The following is a 13,400-nucleotide window of genomic DNA, read 5'->3' as shown; positions in this document are numbered from 1 at the left end:
TTCCTAAAGGAATTGAAAGACTTATGTCCACACAAAAACCTGCACACAAACGTTTACAGCAGCTTTATTCGTAGTTGCCAAAACTTGGAAGCAACCAAGATGTCCTTCAGTAGGTGAATGGATGAATAAACTGTGGTCCATCCAGACAGTGCAATATTGTTCAGCGCAGAAAGAGATGAGCTCACAAGCCATGAAGAGACACGGAGGGACCTTAAATGCATATGACTTATTTTCCTGTGGGAGCCGCCAGGTTGAGAGGAGCATGGCCTTCTAATCTCCCTGCCCTGGCGTGTGCTCGTCCACTGATATCAGTGTACTCCGAAAAGGGGGAGTCATCCGGCAAAAATGTCACTTTGCCTGCTGTGTTCAAGGCTCCCACTCGACCAGATATTCTGAACTTTGTTCACACCAACTTGTGCAAAAACAACAGACAGCCCCATGCTGTCAGTGAATTAGCAGGTCGTCAAACCAGTGCTGAGTCTTGGGTACTGGCAGAGCTGTGGCTCGAATTCCCAGGGTTCCAGGTGGCAGGACTCACCACTCTGGCCAGGATGCTCTTGGAAATACGTGTCCTGGGGGCCGCATGTTTGCGCCAACCAAGACCTGGCGACGCTGGCATCACAGAGTGAATACAACACCGAAGGGATATGCCTTCTGCTCTGCACTGGCTGCCCCGGCGTTAGCAGCGCTGGTCGTGTCTAAAGGTCATCGTATTGAGGAAGTTCCTGAACTTCCTTTGGTGGCTGAAGATAAAGATGAAGGCTACAAGAAGACCAAGGAGGTTGTTTTGCTTCTGAAGAAACTTAAAGCCTGGAGTGATACCCAAAAGGTCTACGCCTCTCAGCAAATGAGACCTGGCAAAGGCAAAATGAGAAACCGTCGTCGTATCCAGCGCAGGGGACCCTGCATCATCTGTAATGGGCGCGTCATCAAGGCCTTCAGAAACATCCCTGGAATTACTCTGCCTATTGTGAGCAAACCGAACCTTTTGAAACTGGCTCCTGGGGGGCATGTGCGACGCTCCTGCATTTGGACTGAAAGTGCTTTTCCGCAAGTTAGAGGAGCTGCGTGGTACTTGGCGTAAAGCTGCTCCCCTCAAGAGTAACTACAACCTCCCCACGCACATGACGCTCAGTACAGACCTTAGCAGCATCGTGAAAAGCCCAGAGATCCAAAGAGCTCTCCGGGCAGCACGCGAGAGGATTCATCAGAGTCCCGCAGAGAAGTCCAATGAAAAGCCTGAGAATCACGCTGAAGCTAAACCCACATGCAAAGACCACGCGCCGGAACACCATTCTTCGCCAGGCCAAGTACCACAAAATCCGGATGGATAGGGCAGTAGCAGCACTAGAAGCCAGATCAGATGAGAAGGGGCTTCCAGGCAAGAGCCTGTGGTGGGGAAGAAAGGAAAGGAGGCTGTTGGCATTAAGAAGCAGAAGAAGCCTCTGGTGGGAAAAAAGGCTGCAGTGACCAAGAAACCAGCAGCTGAAAAGAAGCCCACAGAAAAGAAAGAGCAATAGAAGGCTGCTGCACAACCTTAAATTTGCTTATTACGTAGAGGTGAAATGATTTGGGGCAGCTGATTTTGAATAAAGACCTGATTTAAAAAAATGCATATGACTTAAGTGAAAGAAGCCTATCTGAAAAGCCTCCAGACTGTGATTCCAGCTATATGACATCCTGCAAAGGGAAAAGCTATGGAGACAGTAAAAAGATCAGCGGCTGCCAGGGATTGCGGGGAGGGAGGGATGAACAAGAGGAGAACGTAGGATTTTTAGGGCAGTGAAAATACTCTGTAGGATATTATAATGATGGATATAGGTCATTATACATGTGTCCAAACCCACAGAGTGTACAACACCAAGAGCGAACGCCACGTAAACTATGGATTTCGAGTGATAATGATGTGTCAATATAGGTTCATCCCTGGTAACAAATGTACCATCTGGTGGAGATGTTGATGCTGGGGAAAGCCATGCCTCTGTGGAGGCAGGGACTATATGGGAAACCTCCATGCCTTCCCCTCAATTTTGCTGTGAACCTAAAACTGCTTTAAAAAATAAAGTCTATTAAAAAATGAAGAAAATATGACCACCAATTATAGGAATCTCATACTTTCTTAGACTGTAGAAAATATCTCAAAACTTACAATATGAATGCTAATGAGCTTGTGGAAAAAAGATTAGTTTCCACGTCTAATGGCGTGGAGACGATGTGCTTAGAAAATGTAAAGAAAATGCACATTTGTTTTCCTCATAAATGTATATTCTTTCAAAAAACGTCAAGGCTGAAAGTACTTCACGCTAAAAACATAGGTCAGTGGACAGATCAAAGTCTAAGTGGCATTTGCTGGAAGATCCCTGAGGTTTCAAAACCCTACTGGGACACCTCTGAGGTTAAGAGTCAAGATGACAACACGGGCAGTGGGCACTGGCCATGCAGGGCAGAAGTGACCGAGGCCACAGAGAGCGCTCAGGGGGAGAGCAGGCTTGGATTTAATTCCAAGGTTAGGGAAAATGAATTCAAATGGGTTTACATCCATTTAAAAGAGAAAGAAAATGTGAATTTTGAAACCTCATTTCATGGCAAATTTAGAAACACGTTACGGGTGCCCTTCCCCTTCTCCAGTGAGACAGGAAGGAAGGAAGGGAGAAGAGGGCCCACGTGGACCAGTTGACACCCCCAAGTGCCAGACAGGAGGTTAAGGTCCTTTTCATTGTTTATGTGATTCTAACACAACGTGGCGACTTAGATCAGGAAATTCTTTTTCAATCAGAGAAGCAAATTCTCAGTGTGGTTAAGGAACACACTGAAGGCTACAAGGTGAGTGAAGACATAAAAGATCAGTCATGATGGAATGTCTCCACGTTGGGGTCCTTTATCCATGAGAGGAGCCCTGAACCCTGGGCTCTTGTCCCAGTTCCACCTGCTACTGTCACCTTTGTTAACTCACACTAACCTTTGTTAACTACTAGGGTAGGAGAGCAGGAACTGGATCAGATAAAGATTTTGCTTTTGCTCTGCTTCTCAAGCCTACTGTTCACCACATGGTTTATGTCTTACATTTACGTCTCTTTCCTGAAACTTGTCCTCTTAGCCACTTCACTGATTTTCTTCTTCCTTCTATAGTCTAGAAGTTCTACCTTGCTGCCATGATTTTTTCTCCTCTAATTTGCAATCTTTACTTCTTTCCTAAGCTTGGTCCTGATGACAGAGATGTCATCATTGCCTAATAGACTAATAGAGTCTAATAGACGATTCAGCTCTCGTCTTGGCCGGTCCCTCATGAGCATCTCTTTTGAAATAACCGCCTTGGCCACCATATCACCGTGCTCTTCTGATTATCCCACTTCTCTCTTACTTCCTCTGCTTCACTGACTGGTCTTGGTCATCATTCTTCTAGCATTCAAATCAGTGCCTGCCATGGATAGGGACTCAACAAATGTTTGTTCAGTAAATAATGTAATAAATAATGATGATTTTTTTTCAGGTCTTAATTAAGACATTGTGTTCCATTATTGAGAGATGTGTTGCTGGACCTTATATGGACAAAGATGTTCAGGACCCTCAAGCTTCAAGATCAAGTTCAAATCATTCCCCTCCTATTTCTGGGAGTTGGTAGCGTTACAGCACATGCACCTCATGCTCTGACTTTCTCCTCAGGGCCCAGCAGACCTGCCTCCCAAACATTTCTACGTTCAAAATCATTTCACTCATTCTTTAAGATCCAGTACCCTCTCTTTCACAAAATTCCCTATAGCATCTTTAAATTTGGAAAAAATGTCTTCTTCTGGGCTCACAAAACATTTAAAAAATGAAACTTTTTTCAAATGCTTTTCTTTAATAGCTTCTTCATTTATCTGCATTGAGTTTTAAAAATCTGTGAATTTAAAAATCTATGCATTTATTTACTCAGTCATTTATCCCAAAAGTCTACGTTAAAAATATCTATTGCCTTTTTACATACTAGCAGATGTGTTTTAGCTTTTTTTTAATTTGAATTTTAACTCAATGTTTCAGCTAACAAAAATCTGGTGGTACCTGCCTTCACGGAAGCCTACACACTGGAAAGGCCTACACTTCAACGCTACCCTGGAGAACTTCACGCCCTATAAAACGGTCCAGGTGTGTGAGCTGATAAAATTATGGATGTTTGCAAAGTTTCGGAGGTTTGGAGTCTCCTTAGCCTCACGGACTCTCTGGATTTTTTCTACAGCTGAGTGGAAGGAAAGCTGTGGAAATTTAGAATCACAATGAAGGTGCTGACAAAACCTTCCACAGGCAGCTCTCAGCAGGCCTGTCCTTCCGCAATCAGAAGCTCTTTGTGAGTTTCGGGGAGTGCATCTCCATGTGGTTTTATGCTAAGGAATGCTTACACACCAATTGCATCAGTTGCTCCCTTTTGCTCCTGCTTGCATCTGGCTCAGTGTGATGGGATCTCATCCCTCCCCACTGCATACATATAGGCTCCCAGGCATGAGCGAGCAGTACGGTGACAAAAAGGCCTTTCTTAAATCAGTCAACAGGAAATGATCCCAGTCTTTTATTCCTGCTGAGTCATCAAGAAAATATTAGCCTCCATGTCTAAGGACTGCTTCAAAACCCAGTTTAACCCCAAGCTGCCCAACGAATGTAAAAGATTTCTAGACTCGACTGTACGCTCTGTGACGGCACAAGTGTGTCCTAGAGAAGAGGTTTCATAGTGAAAACTATTTCATCGGTTGTGGGCGCTTCCCTCATTCACCCACCCGATCAGAATTGGGTCAGAAAATCCTGATCGTGTAACTGTGTCTGTGGCTTCCCAGAAAAAAAAAAAAAGTTATTTAGGAAAATACCATATTAAGCCACTTTTGAATTTTTTATTAAGTTGACCTCACTTTGACTGTGTTCAGCAAGGATCTGGGTTACTATTCACGGTAGTTATGTTTAGTTTTAGAAATAACAATTACAGTACATCAGTATTCAAAGTAAATATCTGCTCTGAGTTTGGGGTAAAGGTCAGGTGAGTGGGCTGCTGTTTCCTTTGTAAACAAACGAAAATGCCCAAAGAGCGTTGCTCATCACCCAGCTCTACAGGGATTCAGTCGTTAGTCACCGCAGAGCTGAGGGACAGTGCATCCTGGGAGAGATTCAGGGTGAAGTCAGGATGAGACAGTCTGTGCTTCGGAAAAACAGTCCCCTAGATAGTTAGATGTGTATCTCAGGAAGAATTTTAATGAACCGAGATTCTTGCATCTTCTATACATAGAAAAGCACTGAAATCATTAACTTGAGATGTCTGTTCTTCAAGACCAGAAGTACCATTTTACCATGCGTGTAGTATGCTGGACTACACGCATTCCCAGCTAAAAATCATATCCATCCTGGTTCCTTTCCTACCTCTTTGGAAGAGTTTCCTCGGAGCTAAATTATCTAAATTTATTTATCACCCTGAATAAAACTTAAACTCACAACTCCTACGTTGTACATTTTTTTTTTTTAAGTTGACGCCTTGCAGGTACAAAGTGCTGAAAAATTACTGAAATATTTGGGGAGGTTGGAGGTTGGCAAACAAGGAAGCCACAAGAAAGGCGAAGGAACAGTGAGTGTTTGGGGACATCATTCACTGCAGACAGCCCTTATGTCTGTTTGCTTCTCTGTTGCACCAACCTCTCCGCAACTTTCCGCCAAGTTGCTGCTCTCCCAAGCCAGGCGTGTGCAATTGTTCGCGTCTGTTCACCCGCTACCCTCACCCCACCCAGTCTATCACCCAGGGCCTGAACAAGCACGCACCCCTGCTCACTCACATCTCACTGAGAAGGAGAGGGAGAGAGAAGGAACACTGAGTGGAAAAATACCAAGATTTATGCTTGATTATTGGAGATAATTAAGTAGGACCTAAAAATAGTCACGCCCTTATTTCATATTATGTTCAAAATGATTCAAATTCAAAACTATTCACAGCTGTGCTGGGGGCCTGCTACCACACAGAGTTGATTCCAAGCACTTGAATCAATGATCAGCAAATGAAGCGTCTCTCTGTTCTTCTAAGTATAACTTGGAGTGGTACCATGACTCAGAGGCTACTGAATGTGAAATAAAGGGATCAATAATATCATTACCCTCATGACACCCATCGTTTATTCTGCCAATACTTTTCAATAGAGAGGAGCAGTGTGGCCAGCATGCCCTGTCGGGTGTGTGAGCCTCTCCTTACAAAGATGTTGATGATGATGAGTCTTTAAAATTCAACTCCATATATGTATTGATCAAGCAGACTGGTAGTTTACTATTTTATTGATTGACTTATCGATAACCCCCAAATACCGAACGATGCAGAAACAGGCTGAAAAGTAAGACGTACAGAAAAATACGTGTATTTTTTAAGTATATATGCAGGATTTACCCCTGCTACTAGAAATATTTTTCAAGTATGAGGAACAAATCTAATCATGTGCCACAAGTAACACCAACAATCCCATTCGTTTGAGGAGACTGTTATCCACCAGCATCGCTGAACAGACAGGTGTAGACAAAACCACTGGCCTCCCTCTTCTGGTTCTGTTCATGTTGCTATCTTTTCTTTACTGAACATGACAAAATGTTAGGCTTCAGTTGTGACCCAGCTCAAAGGCTGCTCTTTTCATGAAAACTTCCCTGACTCTTCCGATATTCCCTGACGTCAGCACCGCATTTCTACTTTCTGTGTATCATTTTCTTTCTTTCTTTTTTATTTTTACTGAAGTATAGTTGATTTACAATGTTGCAACAATCTCTGCTGTACAGCAAAGTGACTCAGTTATACACATACGTACACTCCTTTTTTATATTCTTTTCCATTATGGTTTGTCACAGGAGATTGGATATAGTTCCCTGTGCTCTACAGTAAGACCTTGGTGTTTATCCATTCTAAATGTAATCCTTTGCATCTACCAACCCCAAACTCACAGGTCAACCTTCTCCCTCCCCGCTCCCCCTTGGCAACCCAAGTCTGTTCTCTATGTCTATGAGTCTGTTTCTGTTTTGTAGATAGGTTCATTTGTGCCTATATAAGTGATATCATACGGTTATTTGTCTTTCTCTTTCTGACTTACTTCACTTAGTATGGTAATCTCTAGTTGCGTCCATGTTGCTGCAAATGGCATTATTCCATTCTTTTTCATGGCTGAGTAGTATTCCATTGTATATATGCACCACATCTTCTTTATCCATTCATCTGTTGATGGACATTTAGGCTGTTTCCATGTTTTGGCTATTGTGATCTGTATCATTTTCTATAAGAGATCATTTTATGTCACCAAAGGGCCTTAACATGGCCACCAACAGTATAGAGCACATTGAATAATAACAATTTTTTGGTCTTTCTTTTCCCTTAGGTTGAATTCTTTGAGAGCAGGGGCTATGCCACTTGGTTTTGTATCAAGTCCACCTAGCCTAGGGCTTTGTCACCCAGCAGACATTCATTCTTCCTTTTATTCAATGAATACCCACCAACTGCTTGTAATGGGCCCAGAGCAGAGGGTCCATGCAGCCGGGAAGTAATGCGTGCCGGCCTTTGCTGTGACATCATCACCCGCATAGCCTCTACGGAATTTGTCAGCACCTGGGAGGGAGGACGTGCTGTCTTTTTTTTAATACCCAGTGGGCCTTCACACTAACTACTATTGAATACATTTAACATATCCACAAAGCCAAAAGAAATCACAACTGTCCAGTGTAAAGGCTGCTGTTTTATCATTTTTGTGGGGTTTCGCTCTTTAAAAGTTTTCTTGGGTCAGATTTTTGTTATGTGTTTTGAGGAACCTATGTCTACTTTCCTAACAATTTTGGTTCAAATTAAAAGTCTTTGATGAAGCTGTTCTTAAAATTTTGTTTCATCAGTAATGAGCTGCTTGGGCTTCCCTGGTGGCGCAGTGGTTGAGAGTCCGCCTGCCGATGCAGGGGACGCGGGTTCGTGCCCCGGTCCGGGAAGATCCCACATGCCGCGGAGCGGCTGGGCCCGTGAGCCATGGCCGCTGAGCCTGCGCGTCCGGAGCCTGTGCTCCGCAACGGGAGAGGCCACAACAGTGAGAGGCCCGTGTACCGCAAAAAAAATAAAAAAATAAATAAATAAATAATGAGCTGCTGCTTAATTGAATAGATTTACTAAAGTTTATATGGTGGGCACAATGAAGTAACAAGGGAAGAAACTAGGACACATCTTGGAATTAAGCCCTTCCTATTCCAATGGGCACCATGAAGAGCTCTTTCCCAAATCTCAAAAGATTTGTCCCATTGCCAGTCCTTGTCACATTTATTGCCCTCACTGACTTCCTGTGCAGTTGGATCAGAAAGTTGAGACATTGCAGAACTCTCAAGAAATGTACTTTAAAATTGCCAGTTTGACATTAAGTATCAAAAGCCTTCAAGCCCGCAAGCTTGTCCTCAAATCCACCCATTTCACTTTAGGTATTTAACTAAGGCTGCAAAGATTTTCTTAATGTGTTTATAATAGGATTATTGATTATGGTGACTATAGATGATCACTTATCATTTCAAAAACATGGAATTAGTAGAAAAGAAAAAGAGAATCCATGTGCTAGTAAATCACGCAGTAGTTAGAAATGACGTAGAATTACATACATCGTCATGGACATACACTCATGATGTATTGCCAAAAAAGAGGAGGTTACAAAATAGTACCCATATTTTAATTCTATTTTAATGTAACATATACAAAACATGAAAGAACTCGATATGCACTAAAATATAATTAATTGTGGTAATATGGTAGTAGGTGATAAGGGACAATTTTTTAAAAACTAAAGATTAGAGTTATCACGGTGTGCTTGTTTATGTGTGATGGCAGTGATCCAGTAGAAAGGAGAAATTGATAATGCAGGAGAGAGAGAGGATAATTTCATGAACAGGATGCTTATGTAGGTGAGAGGGCACGGGATCCAGCGCAGAAGAGGGGTCAAGAGATGAGAGCAGGCGCAGGTTACCCATAGTAAACGGAGGGAAGCCAGGTGATGGGTGCAGAAGGAGGTGGGGTTAGCGGTGGGAAAATAAAGCCGGTCTTATTTCACTGCTTCTGTTTTCTCACTGACATAGGAAGTGAAAGCAGTGGTTTGAAGTGATGGAGGCAGATGGAAGTGTGAGGACACAGAAGAAGGAAGGAAACAGTGAGTTTTGTAGCAGGAGAGTGAATTTCAAGGAGGAACAACGTCGGATGCTTGACAGTGCTGAGTGACCACTGGAGATCTGTGGTCAGACGTTTCAGAGAGATGTATCAGTTGCAAACTCGGCTGCTTGGATATATTTAATGTGACACAGTCTCCATGGTCTAAGGCACTACGTGCCTTCCGCGTAGTGTCTGTGACGCAGCGTGAACTGCCCTCTAGTGAAGAACGGGCTCAAGCAGGGGCTGTGTGGTCCCTCTGGGTGGGACGGGGACCTAGACCTGCTCTCGTTTTCTCTCATCCCATCTCGAAGACGGAACAGCTCTTCTGAAATACACCCAGATGAGTTAGGCCTTTCTAATATGTTTTGTCACGTTCTTTATAATGTCACATTACAAACTTTTAATAAAAAGTGAATTTTTTTGAGGACAGATTTTACAGCCCTTCACACACCATCATGCACACAATAGACGTTCGATAAATGTGTTAATGAACTTAACGAAAATAGCGACGGAAAAAGAGACAGATCAAAAGGGACGGGACACAGTCCCACTCACAGGCTGACTCTCTCCCCGGCCTTTTCCCTCCCCTGCAGAAATCCGCGGGTGGAGCCGGGTGCAGAGACAGGAACTCGGCACAGAGGACTTGGGCCTGGGGTTGAGGGGTTCCTTCTCTAACCTCAGCCTCGGGAAGGCAGCCGGGAGTGGTTCCACCTGCTTTAGCATAAAATGGGGCAACTGGAAATCCAGTGGTTTAGGTCCTAAAAGTCCTCATCAGGATGTGACAAAGGAGGCAGTTGTCACACTCAAGGTGTCTCCTACCGTGATTGGCTGGGGACCGTGTTTGTTTAAGGAGAGCCCCTTAACCTCTGACTTCCCTGTAGTCTCGTGGGATGCAAGACAGGAAAAGAATAATTAGAAACTTCTTCCAGCCCCCTTTGCTTTCTTCCGTTCATGAAGTATTCAGGATAAACTGTAGGCAAAACGGGCAACCATGGGGGTTTTGGATACGAAGAAATCGGAATCGAGGTAGGTGTCGGTGTATTTTCCTGCTGAGCAAAGCTTTCCTGGGCACACGGCCTGTGGGAAAGCAATTGTTCCTAACTCACTCTGTGCATCACAGCTTAAATACACAGGGGGTGTAAAAGAGAGTTTCCAACAATGGCGAGTAAAGGTGGAAATTGGAAATGAAGAACTAAAGCCATCTGGGAAAAGTGGAAACAATTGTGCTGCCAGGTAGGCACCTACGTGCATCTGGTGAGAGCCCAATTTCTTCTGTTTTAGATGGTTCCTTCCAGGAAGCGCTGTTCCTACACGAAGGCCCGGCAGCACGGGCGTGCACACCTGGCCGTCAGAGCCAGGTGACTGTGCTGCATGCAGCCTGGGCCGTCGTGCACACGTTCTGGCTGAGAAGCTCTCACGGTGTGTGCGCGGTGACCCCGCACGGCATCCCGGGCCGCCCCGAGGAGCTTCCACCCCCACGGGCTTCCACCCCGTGGTGCGGCTCTGAGCAATGCTGCCAGCTGGGCAGGGCCTGTGGACACCTGTACGTGCACGAATCAGTACCCCCTCCGCCAGCCGGTCTACACAACCAAAGCCGAGTGCTCAGAGCATCACGAAGCTAGAAGTGACTTCAGAGACCCTCCAGCCCAGCCAGCCCTTTTATAAGGAGGGGTAGCTTTGGTCTGTAGAAGGTAGTTAACCTTCTACCTTTGCTTGCAGCATCTATAAGAGATAGAATCCAATGTCCTGGATGGGTTTGAGATGTTGCTTGAAAATAGGACTGACAGGCCTTGGGCCGCATCTTACATCTCTAACACAGAGGGCTGCATCCTCTGGCCGGAGACCAGCAAGAGCGCTTTGCCCATCTCTGCATACCACACACAGTCCTTCTAGATCTCTCTGCCCCTCCTTCTGTCCTTCTTGCCTGTCTTGCTGTCTCGCTCGCTCTCTCCAGGTGGGGATATGGGATTGGACTGGAAACATAGCGCAGTGTAAACTGGGAGCTCTAAGCACAGGCCGCCGTACTGTCTCATGTTCCATGTGCTGTCTTACTTGTGCGGGTACAGTTGAGACTCCCTGAGTATTTCTTGCTCTCCAGAGACAGATGTTCCCAGGGAAATGCCAGACTCAATGAGGGGCAGCAATTCTGTCAAAGATGGCAGTGTGGAGTGGAAGGAACTGGATATTCATGTTTAAGTTTCTGCTCGGCCCTGATTCCTGGTCTCAGAACAGGAGCTGAATTCTCCTTCCTGGGACAGGACAAACGGAGAAACAATTATGCTTTACTTAGCTCTCCACTGAGCCTGTTGGCCTCCAGTACAGCGAGGCCTCTCTGACTTAATTATTCAATAAGTAAGGAGCCCTGAGAAAGGGTTTTCACAGCCGACAGGGTTTTAGGGCTACACCAACTTCCACAAGGGGAATACAGTGTTTCAGCATCAGTTTTAAATGTTGTACTTCTTCTTGTTTGATTTTTTAATTGGTTTTAAAAGAGTGTCCATCAGAGAGCAGTAGATGGTTGAAATTGGATTAAAAAAGCATTTTTCTTTCTGTCCTAAAAATAATAATTTTAGACATAGTCATTTATGGAAATAACTTGCAGACTTAGGACCACTCTTACCTGCTAAATAAAAATATTTTGAAGATTTAAATTCAGAGCTATTTGCATAGACCTCACAGCTTTCATGCCATTGATTATGTGCGTGCATTGCAGAAAGTTGTGCTTTTATATATAAATCTTAAGAATCTTTTACCATAAAGATAAGTGAAAATACATGTCAGACTCGGTTCTATCACATTCATTTTTCTTTTCCTAAAGAGGAAAGGCTCAGTTCTTATAATGCACATCAGTTTAATTTATAAGCTGGTTCATTTGTAAGGGGGGGTCATCTGTCAGCAGAGGGTTGAATTTAGAAGCTCTCTCTGCAGGTAAGTTTCTCCTCAAAATGCAAGAGGATTGAGATGGCATTGCCTGAGCTGGTCTTCGTTTGCTGGAGGTTTTGTGGTGGTTGTTTGCTGTCAGGCAGTTCCTCTCTTCGGTCTTGTAACGCAACTTTCTGCCCATCTCCCTGCTTAAACAGTGGCAACCGTAAGATCAGCTCAGTGGCCTGATTCCTCATCCTGTGCTCAGTGACTTGCGTTAATCCTAGAGATCTTTGCATCCAACTGTCTTTTGACCCCCTTGGGAGTGACACAGGACATAGTTTCCCCATGGCTCTCTGATTTTGACAGCAAGGCTCGCCTTGGCCAAGGACGAGGTCCCGCTCCCAAAGTCTGTAGCAAACCTGATGCAACAGTGAGCTTAGCTGCTAAGCTGGGGACATCAGGCATCCGGGAAGAGCCACAACTCCAAAAAACACATATTTTGATTCTTATGTTTAGGACGAATAATCTGATAAAGACAAAGAATTGTCTTTTCTCTATTTTTTTTTTCTATAAAACTTTACATAAAGCTCTCAAATGGAAAAGGTGATCTCATTTTCTCACACCCTCCCTCTCCTTGCCTTCTCCATCTCCATCATCTTTAGGATAAAAACTTCTCTGTGATGTTACAGATCTTTTAGGAAACTAGCAGAGACTGTCAGGAATCTCAGGCCACCCAGGAAGGTGGCTTGCCACACTCCTCACTTGTGCCTGGGGTTTTCTCTTCCAGAGAGTTCTCAGGTGTGTAACTATACCAAGGGGGTGCCAAGGTCTTCTGGAGATGAGAATTTGACAGAGATTCAGTTTGATGTTGACTTTGAATTTGTATCCTCACATACAGACCACCTCCTGATGCATACGCCCGACCCCGTAAGTTCACTGAGCGTTCACGGATGCAGTGGTGGAAGAGCACTGCCAAGGAGTTTGGAGATCATCTAGTTTAGTTTGAGAAACCGGGACCCAGAGAGGTTAAGTGACTTGTAACAGGTCTCACAGCGAGGAAGTGAGATAAGCAAAGCCGGAGCCTCCCTCTGCAGCGTGTGGTGTCTCACATCTAAAGAGACTCGTCCATGGATAATTCCCATGGGGGGGGAGGTGGATAAAGCTCGCCTCCCCCAGGCTTTTCTCCTCTGATTCTGTGCTAACACCCATTTTCTCTTTCTTCCATTTTGCTTACTAGCATGGGAGGCTCCCACCCCATGGACCTCTTTGACTCCCTTCTCAAACTTCTTGGACTGAAGCTATTCTCGTGTGGAACCAGGGTTGGGCCAGGAATTCATAAATCAGTGGGCCACTGGCTACCCGCAAACACTCCATCTCTCTTTTCCTGTACTAT

The 13,400-nt window shown here is 44.6% G+C and overlaps 1 protein-coding gene and 1 pseudogene across 1 annotated transcript in view; one reads left to right on the top strand and one right to left on the bottom strand.

Annotated features, from left to right (window-relative positions):
• XKR4 (XK related 4) overlaps positions 1 to 13,400 on the bottom strand; it is a 320,227-nt gene that overhangs the window by 90,686 nt on the left and 216,141 nt on the right. The gene's annotated exons all lie outside the window — the stretch shown is intronic.
• LOC132508384 (large ribosomal subunit protein uL4-like) lies at positions 222 to 1,520 on the top strand (annotated as a pseudogene).

Source organism: Lagenorhynchus albirostris, chromosome 17 (assembly GCF_949774975.1).
Source record: "Lagenorhynchus albirostris chromosome 17, mLagAlb1.1, whole genome shotgun sequence".
NCBI classification, from domain to species: Eukaryota; Metazoa; Chordata; class Mammalia; order Artiodactyla; family Delphinidae; genus Lagenorhynchus; species Lagenorhynchus albirostris.
This window is presented reverse-complemented; position numbering and strand designations above follow the sequence as displayed.